Source organism: Pongo abelii, chromosome 13 (assembly GCF_028885655.2).
Source record: "Pongo abelii isolate AG06213 chromosome 13, NHGRI_mPonAbe1-v2.0_pri, whole genome shotgun sequence".
Classification (NCBI taxonomy): domain Eukaryota; kingdom Metazoa; phylum Chordata; class Mammalia; order Primates; family Hominidae; genus Pongo; species Pongo abelii.
This window is the reverse complement of record NC_071998.2, coordinates 48,735,535-48,750,539: the sequence shown is the minus strand read 5'-3', so window position 1 is coordinate 48,750,539 and position 15,005 is coordinate 48,735,535. Positions and strand designations below refer to the sequence as shown.

The 15,005-nt window shown below is 35.0% G+C and overlaps 1 protein-coding gene across 30 annotated transcripts in view; it reads right to left on the bottom strand.

Moving 5' to 3' along the window:
* The window catches only part of PTPRD (protein tyrosine phosphatase receptor type D), a 2,309,169-nt gene that overhangs the window by 1,461,788 nt on the left and 832,376 nt on the right, over positions 1-15,005 (bottom strand). For all 30 annotated transcript variants that reach the window (XM_054519906.2, XM_054519907.2, XM_054519902.2 and 27 more), the window contains exon 5: positions 10,061-10,102. The gene's annotated coding sequence lies outside the window, so the exon portion shown is untranslated. The remainder of the gene's footprint in view (positions 1-10,060; positions 10,103-15,005) is intronic.

Genomic DNA, 15,005 nt, shown 5'->3' with positions numbered 1-15,005 from the left:
CGCTGTCAGATTCCAGAGACCACAGTCTTGAAGATTACAAAATACTGCCTCCCATGTGGTTTAGCTAGCTCCATATTCTTCTAGACTGAACATTAGTAACTTTCTATTGCAGAAGTTTTCAATGTCTTTGTTGTGCTGAAAAACATGCTAGTCGTTTTCGAATTACTTTTTCCGTGGAGCTCATTTTACCTGGAAAGTTTCTACATAAATGTGTTTCATAAAACACTTTTATAGAATCACTGTTTTCTTCAAACCAATGAAAAGAATGTTTATTACAGAATTATTTTATCTTAGATGGTCTACTCAGTATGACAGCAAAAGTTCACAGGAATTCAGGCCCTATAACAAAGATTGGGCAGTTTACCGAGATTCCCTTTATGACCATTCCTTAGCAGTTGTTCATAATAGAAAGAGTAAAAGTGCAAAGGATGCTAAACAATTTTATCTTTTATTCTCTGCTTGAAAACACTTAATATTTACTCTTTGGTTAAGTTTCATGCAAATAGTAGCTCTGCTACGTGCACATAAAGCTATTTAAATTTCATGATAAAACACAAAAGATGTAAGGAAGTATACATTGGCATCTGCAATTTTTAACACAGCAGCTTCTGGGCTTAAATAAGTCTTTCATAAGCAACTGAAAACACTAACTTTATGAATTTGAAAAAACAAATGGATGTTTAATGCAAATTTTCAGTATCATTTTTGTTCAGTTATTTTCTCAGTAGGGAAGACAACGATTTCAGAAAAAGTTAATCAGAGCAATAATTTATTATAACATAATTATCTCTTATTTGATCAAAATCAACTTATAACCCAATCTTCCTATTCTCTTTTTTATATATTAGCCACTAGAATTTCATAGAAAGGATGTGGGGTTTGGGATTAGCTAAAACTGAGTTTGCCTGTCACATATTATGCATTCTATTATTCAGTTTCTCATCTAAATATAAGATAGGATATGCCTATCTTATAAAATCTTCATCATGAATTCATAAGATATACAGGGTAAGCCATGCTTCCAAAAATATGTATATACTTTTAACCATCTTACTCATCGTAACTAAGAATTTTGACTCTGCCAATTTTTACCAGCCTGCCATTATTGACTTCACTTCCTTCTTTGCACATTGTGGAGCCCAAGTGAAGCCATTTCCTGGGGGGTTCCTAGAATCCCTGAATCTCTGATCTAAGTCATAATTATTACCAACTTATCAGTGCTTACATTTGGATAGTTCCACCGCCATATCTGACGGTGAGCCTCTCACGTTGCTGGGGAAAAGTCCCCAAATAATACTGATTGGGTGTATTGCAAACACATCCTAACACCTGCGGGCTGTATTTGAACTGCTCAGTTCTCATCTCAAGAGTAAAAATGGCAAAAATAAAAAATAAAAAATAAAAAATAATTGTATTCTGTCATAGCAGACTTTTTTTTTTATTCCTGAATAAAAACATCACTTATTTCCTTATAAGAAAACAGACATTATTCAGTGTAGCTCTCTTACTTCCATTCATTTGGCTTTTGTATGTTTTTATTAATGTTTACTTTTAAGGCAGTTTTTGTTTTATGAAAGCAACACAAACCCATGTACCTTCTCATATGTGAAGACTGCTATATGGCCACCTGTGGTGGTGGCTGATGAGGGGTAGGGATGGGTAGGAGAAGGTCAAACCTCAGCCAGCTCTGCTACATTAGGCAACACTACAGAAGTGCCCTCAAGAAGTAATCTGAAGAATCACCAAATGATTGTGAGAGAGGCAGCGTGTGAGCTCCAGGTTCTCAGAAAGTACATAAGGCCAAAGATAGAACAGTGGCTACAACCAACAAAGGAGAGACAGCACTTGCCAAGGAGAGTTACATATGGAAGGACTGTGTCCCTCCTTCCTCCCTTTCCCCAACCAAGACAGCAGGGAAGTAGAAAAAGATGTGAGAAAGCAAGGAAGCTCCAGAACCTCTTACCATTCCCTCATCGCCACCCACCCCCAAGCCCCATCCCACTACTCCCACCCCCCATATATTCAGAGCAACTGGAACATCAAGTCTCTTGTGTACAGGCAAGGGGAAGATCACTGAATCAAATATGAGGTTGAAGATTTAAAATAATCACAACTAATTCTTAACAATAAAAATAAGACACTTTAATAACAAAAAGTGACTGAAAAGCTATAGAATTGTCAAAGGTGATTAAGGTAGCAAGTATGTTACCCAGTAAGAAAGGAATGTTGTCAGAGAATGGAAAGTGGTGTTTAAAGAAAAAAAGTTGTATCATTTTATACCCTCAGCATTTCAGACTTTTTATCAAACCAATTTTGATGATCCCCATAGCAAAATAATTTTCAAAAATAACTTATTCCTTAATTTCTATCTTTGAGCAAGCAGGTCTCTAGCTCCTTTTTCACAGTCAATCTATTCCTAGCCTGATGCCCCTGAGATCCTATAGTAATACACATATGGTCTAGCCTGTGTTCAGTCAGTCTGTACTGGTATTGGCTACATTGGTTATTAAAATATTAAACTACTTATGTACCATTGGTAAACTGGCACTGACTGCCACAAACCCCATCCCCCAGTGCTCTGGTAGTCTTGGTTGCTCCTCCAGAAGTCCCCACAACCCAGCAATTAAAGTGTTAATGCTAGTACAATTGAGGAGCCTCCCAGTCCCTGCTCCACTGAGTGGACTTCTGTTTGGTTAGCACCAGTACCTTATTAGTTTTAAATTTTGAGTATAAACTCAGTCTGTAATATAAAATTCAGAAAATGATGCAAACATCTTCAAATAGTCAAGGTCTTTTTTTTTTTTTTTTGAGATGGAGTCTCACTCTGTCACCCAGGCTGAAGTGTAGTGACGCGATCTCAGCTCACTGCAACCTCCATCTCCCAGGTTCAAGGAATTCTCTTGCCTCAGCCTCCAAAGTAGCTGAGATTACAGGTGCCCACCAATACGCCCAACTAATTTTTTTAATTTTTAGTAGAAACGGGGTTTCACCATGTTGGCCAGGCTGGTCTCAAACTCCTGACCTTGTGATTCCCCTGCCTCAGGCTCCCAAAGTGCTGAGATTACAGGCATGGGCCACTGTGCCCGGCCAAGTTCTGTCTGAAATGATACATTGTTTCCTTTGCCACTGGATCTCCTCTATAAACAAATATGCTCTATTCTTTCTATAATTTCAAATATATATTTCTTTCCTTCTCCTCTAACCTGGTGTTGTATATTTTGCTCATATTAAACTTCCAGCATTGCCTGCTTAACTAGATTGCCAAGATTGTCTACCACTAGACATTCGAGATAATGGATTTTCCCTCTGAAGTTTCTCATAGTGTCTTGAGAAGGATCTTGCTACAAAGTGGATATCGCTGCCCTATTTCTGTGTGTAATCTGAGTTCTAGATTGTAGCCTCAGCAAGCTTTTCCTGTCTCCCCGGGTCTATGCCACATACCAAAAATACATCTACTTTTTTTTGTTACTGAAAACAGTCATACATCTTACTGAAACCACTCAAATGCTGGTAGTATTTAAGGTGTATGATAAGTGAGAAAACCTTAGTGTTTGATATAAGACAAAGTCCAGGAAATAGAAGAGTATTTATTTACATACAGTAAAATTTTTGAGGGTAAAACATTATTCTGAATTTCAAGGAGACACAAGGGCTTGATATTTTTGCCCTCCAAGACCTGCTCCAATACCTTCTTAATTGTCACACGTTCATAACCTTTATTTCTATCCTTTATTGCTTCTCAGGGCTTTGGACTTATATGTACAGCCTCCTGATTGTCTGTCTGGACTTTGAGAGATCTCTTCTTCCCCATCATCTACTCAGCCATCATATACATACATATATATATACACATACATACACACAGACACACACACATACATATACATATATATATATTCAAGCACTATTCATATGAGTACTCAAAACTCAGCAGTTTACAAATAATCTGATTAGGAAATAGGCAAACTACATGAAGATTTCATTGAAGAAGATAGACAGATGGCGAGTAACCACATGAAAAGACGTTCAACATCAATAGCCATTAGAGAAATGCAAATTAAAAATATTAATACAATGAGATATCAGTATGTACCTATCAGAATGGCTAAAATAAGAACCATCAACAACACCAAATGTTGGCAGGGATACAGAGAAATGAGCTAACTCATACATTTCTGCTAGGAATATAAAATGGTACAGCTACACTGAAAAACAGTTGGGCAGTTTCTTATAAGACTAAACATGTAACTGCCATACAATCTAGCAACTGTAGTCTTGGGCATTTATTCCAGATAAAGGAAGACATATTCATACACAAACATGTATACAAATGCTTATATATTAGTGTAACAGACAAAAACTGGAATCAGCCTAGATGTCTTTCAGCAGATAAAAAGTTAAACTGTAGCACATACATACAATGGAATGCCACTCAAAAATAAAAATGAACAAACTATCGATACAGGCAACAACTTGGGTGAATCTCCAAAAATTAGGCTAAGCAAAAACCCAATCCCAAAATGTATGATTCCATTTATATATCATTTTTTAAACGACAACATTTTAGAAATGGAAGACAGAGTAGTGTTGCCAGGAAGCATTGTTTAGGAAGAGAGTTGGGGTGGAAAAATGGAGGGAGGTGAGTGTAGTTATAAAAAGGCAACCTGACAAATCCTTGTAGTGTTGGAACTCTTCAGTGTCTTGACTGTGGGGTAGGATACTTAAACTTACAAGGTGATAGCATTTTATAGAACATAATAAAGACAAAAATGATTACAATGGGCATGGGGTAAATCTGAACAATATTGGGGGTTTATCTCAATTTCAATATGTTGGTTGTGATATTATACTATAGTTTTCTGAAATGTTGCCATTAGGGAAAACTTGGCAAAGTGTACAGACTCTTTTATGTTTTATAGCTGCATATGAATATAAAATTATCTCAATAAAAATGTCAATGGAAATTAAAACAAAGAACTATTCGTTATTATTTCACCAAGTTGGCTTCCCTTCCCCCCACTCTGTATTTCTATATAAACGGAACAGAATTAGTCCCAATTGCCTACATCAAAATCTGGGAATTATTCCATGCTCCACTTCTTTCCTCTTTATTTTCATCTTTCATGTTTGCAAAATATAATATTTCAATATTCATTGCTTTGGGATATTGGTCTGCTTGGGCCGGCTTAACAAAATACCAAAGACTGAATGACTTAAATATAAATTTATTTTCTAATTCTGGAGGACAGAAAGTCCAAGATCAAGTGTGGCAGCACCTCCTCCATAACTGTAGGCCAGTGTCTGAATCCCAAGGCTATAGGAAACCCCACCCTTACATCACTCCAGGACAGTCCTGCCCTCAAGGCTCTGAACAGAGGTTGTGTGACCTGTTGAAACTGAGGCAGTAGCCCTGATAACTTCCCTCTTGGAAGAATAGTGAATGTTTGCAGCCAAAAAGCCCTATTGTCCTGTCAAGTCCAAGAAGTCCAACAGCCTTTCTTCACTTTTTCCCATCTTTGTCCCTTCAGTAGAAACTGGCAGGATTTCAGCTGGTATAATCCCAAAAGCTCTTCTTGAAGTGACAGTCTAGCCACACTCTTGGTGTTCTCTTCGGAGTATGCTTTCTCTTTTTTGCAATATAAACAGACTGAAACTTTTCCAAATCTTTAGGTTTGGTTCCTTTTATTTTTGCTTAACAGTTTATTCTTCAATTCGTCTCTCTCTTCTGACATTTTACTGTAGCAATCAAGAGGGACTAAGCCACTCTTTCAACACTTTGCTTAGAAACCTCCACAGCTAAACATCTAATTTTATTGCTCATAAGTTCCATAAAACACTAGAACACAATTCAGCCAAGTTCTTTGCTGCTTATAAGAAGGACTGATTCTCTTCTAGTTTACACTGACATGATCCTCATTTCTATATAAGACTTCATCAGAACCGCATATATTTCTTTCATGCACCTCAGAACTCTTCTTGCCTTTATTATCAAGATGCGAAGACACTTCCACATTTTTTAGGTATTATTCATAGCAGCACCCTATTTCTTGATGTCAACGTTTGTCTTAGTCAGCTGGGTTGCCATAACAAGATACCACAGACCAAGTGGCTTAAACAAATGAAATTCTTTCTCACATTTCTGGAGGCTGAGAAGTTCAATACCAAGGTGACAACAAGGTAGATTTTATTCTGAAGCTCTTCTCTTGGCTTGTTGGTAGTTGCTATCTTGCTGTGTGTTCACATGGTCTCTCCTTTGTGTGTATGCAGAGAGGGAAAGAGAGAGAGATCTCTTCCTCTTCTTATACAGCCACCAATTCTATCAAATTAGGACTCCACCTTTATGACCTCACTTAACCTTAATTACCTCTTCAAAATCCTGTCTTTATGGGAGCTGTGTTAGAAGTTATTCAATGGATTCATCATACAAAATGTAAAACACATCCAAGTTTCAAGAAAAAATAGAAATCACACATATGTATACCCATGACATAGAGATAATCACTGTTAATAATGATGGGTGTGTTTCTTTTCAGTCTTTTTCTAAGTATTTTCCTGGAACCCTGTCCCCTAAACAAAAGCACATCAAATATATAGCTGAGTACCCATCCATATGTATCTGTTTTACATACATAATATATATGTATTAAAGGGGTATGGTATTATAATATTATTTCATAATTTGTCCTGTTTTTAAGAACACAGTCTTCTTTAAAAAATCTTCAAAATTATAATTTTAGTAACAGTAAAATATCCCACATTTTATCAAAATTTATAAAAGCTTCCTCATTATTTAGTCTCACATTATCTTGCTATAAATAACAATATGATAAACACATCATTCATAAATCTTAGCTCTGTAAAAATAACCTAACTATAATCTACATCTACCTTCAAGAACAAAGTAGGAGGGTTCAGCTCCCCACTTTCCAATCTGTACACTTACTGCTACTATCATTGTTTGACTTCAGACAACACATTCTTTATTTCACTGTCCTTCTTCTTTTTTTTGATAATTTGCATTAAAAAGTTTATTAACCCCTAAGTACTCTAATTCCTTTTGTCCTGTCACAGAATGAACTGAAAATTATATATTTTTAAATAGACACAATTACATTTAAATATTATGCATTCTTGACAACCTCTCACCCTCATGCCTCTATATATGACTGATATCTAGCCAATTCCTCATCATTTTTTAAAATATATGAGGTGTTAACCCCTCCAAGAAGCCAGATTGATTAAAATTTATTTTATATTTGCAGGACTCCCATTCCATGAGCACCTCTCCATTGTAGCATATTATCACATTGTGTTAAAAAATAATGTATTTACATGTCTCTTCCCATCTAAGATTATAACTTCTATGAAGGCAAATCATGTATCTGTTTCTTCTTTGTACCCTTAGCACCTAATGCCATATGACACACAATTATTTATTAATGAGATTTGAAACAAACATTTGAACTAAAATATTGTGGGCATGCTATGGAGGTATAATTTTTTCTAATCTATCTACATGTTATAATGTGGTGTTCCATCTTTGATCATACTAACAAATCCTAAAATTAAATCAAATGCATTCAAAATATGCTTGTGCAACATGAAGACCCTTTATGTATGACACATAAATCTTTAAAAAATAAATGAAATTTTGAAAAATAAGAAGTTCGCAAAAACCGTTGCCCCACTTCAAAAAGAGTGCCCACCTAAAAAGATAAAGACAAATATTATCACATGTGCTTACATAACTCAAAACTTACAAATGTATATTAGAATCATTCCTCTTCTATTAATAGGATGATTGAGATGATTATTAAGAAGTTTAAAACAAAATCCAACTGATTACAGAAATGGAAAAAAGTAAAATCATATTTATTAAATGTTTATTACATAACAGATATAAGAAACGCTTTAGGTTAATTATATCATTTTAATGCCTCCACAACCCCTGTGATAATTCTTAATAAATTCATTTTATATCTTAGGTAGCTTCTCCAGGATTGCACAGATAGTAAGTGACAGACTCATACTTCAAACCCAGGAAGGTCCAATTTTAAAGTCACGATCCCCACAACTGCCTCACAGTGTAATAACACCTAGGAAATGTTCTAGTTTTCAGTTCATTACCAGAAATATCATTCTCTGGAATATCAGGAGAAAAGAGTAATAATGACTAACAGCAGGCTCGAGGTTGAAGCTGCACATCCATGGGAAACTGAGATTATTTGCATTGTGCTACGTTTGATTTAGTCCCAGCCAAATGTCATGCCAAAGCCTCGACACAACAGAGATTTGTGCCTGGAGCCATTCATTCCCTGTCTGGCAGTGCACGTCAGCTGGCTTATTTTCTTTGGATATTCTAAAGTCACATTAGTCTCTTTACAGAGATGGAAAATGACCAAAAAATTATATGAAAAAGAGTGGCAAAAAAAATCTGGGAGAGTTTTCAGTTTTATTATCTCAGAAAATTATTAACATATGCATTTATAGGATGCTTTCTTTTTTCATATGAGTAACTGCAGAACACATACAGTATATTTTGGGCCAAATTAAAAATATGAGTATGTACATATAACTGTATTTCACCAAGCATTACGTTTGCATGAAATAGAACAGGCATCAATGACTAATGATAGTACATATGCCTACATTTTTCTGATAACCTCAAACCAATGATGCCCAACTTTTATTTCAATGTAAAATTACTCTAATACAGGGAAAAATAAAGAACAGTGACTCATCAAGTCATGTGTGGGGCTGGAAGAACCTTGAATAGGATAGCTGATCTAGAGAAGTTTTAGAGAAACCATTGTCAGACATTGTGAATTTATTCAATATTTAAATATATCTACAAAAATGATAACTAACCTTCTCCCACCACCTAATCCTGAAGCTTATGTAAATTCTTTTATTTGTTTATTTATTTTTGAGATGGACTCTCGCTCTGTCACCCAGGCTGGAGTGCAGTAGCATGATCTCAGCTCACTGCAAGCTTCACCTCCTGGGTTCACGCCATTCTCCTGCCTCTGCCTCCTGAGTAGCTGGGACTACAGGCACCCACCTCTGCCCCGGGCTAATTTTTTTTTTTTTATTTTTAGTAGAGATGGGGCTTCACCGTGTTAGCCAAGATGATCTCGATCTCCTGACCTCGTGATCCACCCACCTTGGGATTACAGGTGTGAGCCACCGCGCCCAGCCCGTAAATTCTTTATATGTTAGTTCAAGCAATTTTTCTCTTGTTAATTTCTCTTTAGAGAAGCCCTGTAATTAATAGCTCCTGTATGTGATATTTATTTTGTCAGTTGTCATCCTCCTTCACGGCTGTCCTCAGGAATCTTAGTTCCCTTACTCAGTACTCATAGGTTTTCCTCTATGTAACGTTTATTCATCTTATACATTTTCTTTTCAACTCTCTCTTATAATTCAGTTATAGTTCATGATCTTTTCAATAATCTTTAATAACATCTTTTTTCATGATAGCATTCCAGTTTGAAATAACAGGCGTTGTGTATTAACCTTGAACTATCCCCCCTATTTTTCATGTACTAAGTTTATATGCTGTTTACTGAGCTGTTATTGTGTTTATTTTCCTAATTCCTTCCTCTTTTTAAATTGGTTTTAATTCTAAATGTATTTCTCTATTTGTTCCCCCAAAACCTAGATACTTTTAGGTAGTTCTTGCCTGATAATTTAACTTACATATGTCCTATTTCTATAATTTCATTTTCAGAGTCATTAAAGACATGTTAAACATCTTTCATCAACCTTTGAATAGTTCCATTATTTAACTTGCAAGAGCATTAGCGTTAACAGTTCTTTTAATATAGATTGTATGGATTAAGGCTTTCTGTACCCAGGCAATGGTATACATTTGATAACCAGAGTTCTAATTCTGATGTTTTCTTACTATTACATATTACCAGACAAAAAGTGCAAGTCCCATGATATAAACATGAACTATAATACCGTATTTCTAAGCATGCAACAGCAATATAATTATTATAATATTTTTATACTTCATTTATGGAGAAATTTTGAAATATATTTTAAATATACTCACCTTTGTCCAAGGCACATTCTGCTGTGGTCTCAGGACAGAAACCTAATATAAAAGAAGGAATATTTCTATTAATATACTTAGTAAATACATAGATTGATAAATACCAACATATAAAACTAAAATAAGAACAAATTTTAAAACTCAATCATTGCTCATATTGTGTATCTTCCCATTAATTTCAAAAAGAAGTCTTATCTTTTTTTTAATTAAAGCTCATTAAGACAAAAAAGACAGAATGCAAATATTCTGTAATACTTCACAATTTGAACCCAAAGGACTTCTGTTCCTTTATGTCTTAAAATAAACTTTCCCGGAAAAAAATTATAGAAAGAATATATACAGATATCAATTTTATGCAAAAAATCAAACATCACTTTTCAAAAATGCTACATGAATTATTAGATTTAAATCAGAAAGATGAAACAGGTTAAATAGGTTTTATAATAAAAGCATTAATATGTTTGTTCATCAAAAAGTGGCAGTGAAGCACTCATTTAAGTTAACAGAGATATACTTTTATAGTAATGTTTCAAAAACTTTCAGGCAATGAATCTAGAATGAAGGCACAGATAATAGATTTAAATATGTTCTAATGAACTTGAGTACTTTAAACATCAAAAGAGAAAATAGAATTGCTGAGCTAAAGCACCAAATTTCTATTATTTCTAGCTTATTATTCTATTAGATGCAGTGCCACATTTCTAAATATGTTCAGAAACTCACCTACCTAAAGGCACAGATTATCTAAATCTGAGAACTCACATTGCAAATGTGATAAATCGAATTATAAGAATTTCAATTAAATGTAGAAGGAAGAAAACACTGACTTTGTTCATATGTTCTGGCATTGTATCTGCCTAAAATTTCCAGACGTAAGAAAAAGATCAGAAAAAAATCTATTTCTCTTATGATCTCTACCACTATTTTGGAGTAAAATTTTTTACCATGAATGAAAAATAACACCAATAAAATGTAGAAGTATAAGCAATTTTCTTCCATATTGAATATTTTCAAACTCAAAGAATTTAAGTTCTAGAAGAAACTTAACTGGATCATCAAGTAAACTGGATTCAGACTTATGATTTAAGGGGTTGTTATTGTTATATGAAGATGCCTACAGAGCTACTGGGTGATAGAAGGAAATCAGGTTACTGTGTGTTCTAGAATGCTCCCTAAGCTATCGTCGAAACAGCGCAAAATACAAGTGCATCCAGACATACACCGTCACTTAGATCATATAATATTTAGCAACAGGATGTTGTTTCTTAAAATACATTTATGTGTGTGGTTTTATACATAGGTAAACTCCCCTAGGCCAACTTCTTTATTTGATGAAGTGTGAAAATTAGTCTTTTTCACACCTCCTAGATTTTATTTGAACCTTGGTTCCTTGGATAGCTAATCGGCCCACACTGTAGACTACTTACATACCTTCTCTGAGACTTGAATTTTCATGTACAATGAAGCGGTTGTAAAGACTAAATGAGTCATTACAAATAAATTGCTTAGAACAGTTTTTGGGACATAGTAGGTGACTAATAAATGTTAGCTATTAAAACTATTAACATTTGAAAAGTAAAATATTAAATAATTTTGATATTTTAAATATACTTATGTCATCTTTATAACTGATATTTCTATTCTGCCACCCATCAGTGTAAAAACCTTAGCTTGTGTTTCATTTCTTCTCTTATTATGTTCAAAATAATTTGAGAAACACAAGTATGGATGATAAACTTTATTCATGAATTTTGCATCGGAGAAATCACAGTAAAAATAGCAGTAGTTTTTTGTGGCAGGGATGAAATGAGGCATTTTAAATTCTTCCTAATAGCTATAATTTTATGTTCTATGCTTAAATGTAGTCTGGCATGACTAGAGAAACAGAAAACCTCCTTAAATGACAAGGAAACAGTTTTCCACAGGTCACATAAGAATCCAATTGTCTGATAGCCATGAAAATAAAAGTATGAGGTAAAGGGATTGCTTAAACCTCTGAATAGTCAGCATTACTGCCAGGCTATGATGAATTTATCACAGATAAACATGGTACTAACGTAATCAGGGTTGAGCTTTAAGAGTAAACAGACAAACTTCAGTTTGTAATATGCACATCTCTCTAGCCATTAGGAAGAACCTGGGCATTATAACTGGATTAAGGTTACTTGTTCTGATTTTTCCGATAGGCACATACACCCTAGGATGGGAATAAGTTACAGAAAGAAGGAAAGGAGGAGGCATATTTACTATTTAAGATTGGTTTAATTTAACTTTAATATAGGCTAATATTAGGAGGAAATAAGACTTCAGAAGACAAAAAGAAAAAATGAACAAAATAACAACAACAAAGAAAAGAAGAAAAATAAAACAACTATGAGCTTGATAAGAAAAGTTCTAAAAGTCAAGCTTACAGGGTGGACAATATATTTTGTAAACTACATTTTAGCCAGAAGCCCTTTTATACACTGGTGGTGTCAAGCTTACAGGGTGGACAAGATATTTTGTAAACTACGTTTTAACCAGAAGCCCCCTTTTTTGTTGTTGTTGTTTTTTTGAGACAGAGTCTCGCTCTGTCACCCAGGCTGGAGTGCAGTGGCACGATCTCCGCTCACTGCAAGCTCCGCCTCCCAGGTTCACACCATTCTCCTGCCTCAGCCTCCAGAGCAGCTGGGACTACAGGTGCCCGCCACCAAGCCCGGCTAATTTTTTGCATTTTTTAGTAGAGACAAAGTTTCACCGTGTTAGCCAGGATGGTCTCAATCTCCTGACCTCCTGATCCACCCGCCTCGGCCTCCCAAAATGCTGGGATTACAGGCGTGAGCCACTGTGCCTGGCCACCAGAAGCCCTTTTATACACATGTACAGAACTTTCAGGTTTGTTACATAGGTATATAGGTGCCACGGTGGTTTGCTGCACCCATCAACCCGTCAGCTACATTAGATATTTCTCCTAAAGTTATCCCTCCCCTAGCCCCCCACCCACTGACAGGCCCCGGTGTGTGATGTTCACCTCCCTGTATCCATGTGTTCTCATTGTTCAACTCCCACTTACAAGTGAGAACATGCGGTGTCCGGTTTTCTGTTCCTGTGTTAGTTTTCTGAGAATGATGGTTTACAGCTTTATCCATGTCCCTGCAAAGGACATGAACTCATTCTTTTTATGGCTGCATAGTATTCCATGGTATATATGTGCCACATTTTCTTTATCCAGTCTATCACTGATGGGCATTTGGGTTGGTTCCAAGTCTTTGCTATTGTGAACAGTGCTGCAGTAAACATTCATGTGCATGTGACTTTATAGTAGAATAATTTATAATCCTTGGAGTATATATCCAGTAATGGGATCGCTGGGTCAAATGGTATTTCTAGTTCTAGATCCTTGAGGAATCGCCACACTGTCTTCCACAGTGGGTGAACGAATTTACACTCACACCAAAAGTGTAAAAGCATTCCTATTTCTCCATATAGTTTCCAGCATCTGTTGTTTCCTGACTTTTTAATGATTGCCATTCTTACGGCGTGAGAGAAATTTTATATTACATCACAATTTACCAAGTAACAACCAAAGTCATTTTTAAGAAAAATACGGTGGTTTAATCTTACTTTTTTTTAAATTTACACCAAAATAACAACTGAACTACTATAAGCAAAACTAAGATACATTTGTATTGGTATTACTTATATAAAGATGCAGTATGTTCAGTGACTTGAACTAAACCTAATCCTTGAACACAGTATTATTGTCACCATTTAATGTAATCTAAAGTGAAATTTTCCACTATTCTCATTGTGCTTGTTTTCAAATGTCTCACTCCTATCATAATACTCAGAGTACTTAACCTGTAAAATATGAATGTTGTCTTAATATTGATTTAGTGACACTGACAACATAAAAAACGGGCCATGTTTGTTTGTTGATTGCTTCCAAGTATATTCACTGCACAGGTCGAAAATCTGGAGAAGAAAATAATTCCATAAAACAGTTCATTAATTACAGATGGATTTCTAGAGCTAAAGAAGTATATTGATGAAATGAGAAGAGGAAGGGTGGGAGGTGAGGGGATTTTTGTTTTCGTTGTTGTTATTTTACAGTTATTGTGCTTTAAAAGAGAGGTCCATATTTAGAGCCTACTTGGAAATGGTCAAATATGCATAGTAATGCAGTATCATTAGACCTACAAATCTTTCCTGTGTTTTGAGTACAATAGGAGGCATTCTTACAAAAGCAGATGGAAGTCAATAATTATTACTTCACCAGAGCAGAATCACTATTTTACTCCAAAACAAATTAAATGATCATCACAACAATTTATGCACCTTATGCCCAATCTGAATGTTGTAAAATTGCTCAAGATTATGTTCTTTTTCCCACCTTTATTAACTATTAGTATCTAATAAATTTGACTACATAATATATCTATATAATTTCCAGAGATACACATAAAGTCAATGTTTTATATCATTTCTTATCACTGTCTATTTCTTTAAAGGTATCTGATAGTTAACACATTCATAAGTAAGTTTATGTATATATAAGCTGCATTTAAAAAACGTATTTTCAAACCTAATTCATATTCTGAAGTATATAATTATTTTATGTCATTTGTGGTCAAAATTCAATGTATCCATCTTGTTACTGTAATGGAACCAACCATGTCACACATGACAAGTTTATAAGCATAAGAAGTTGAGCTTATCATGGAAGGCTTTCTCTCAGTTGTATCATTGTTTCCCTGTCAAAGCTGTCAGAAGATCATAAGGATAGGCAGCAGAGTTACTCCACATCACCTTATTTAAATGTTAAGCCTTTAAAATAGTTTTTTCAACCTATCTTGGAGGAACTTTTAATTTCATTTTAATTTCCCTACTGACATATGACCCAATTTCAAGAGAATACATCCCTACTGATGTGTGACGTTTCAATAGACATTCTGTATTCCAAAGA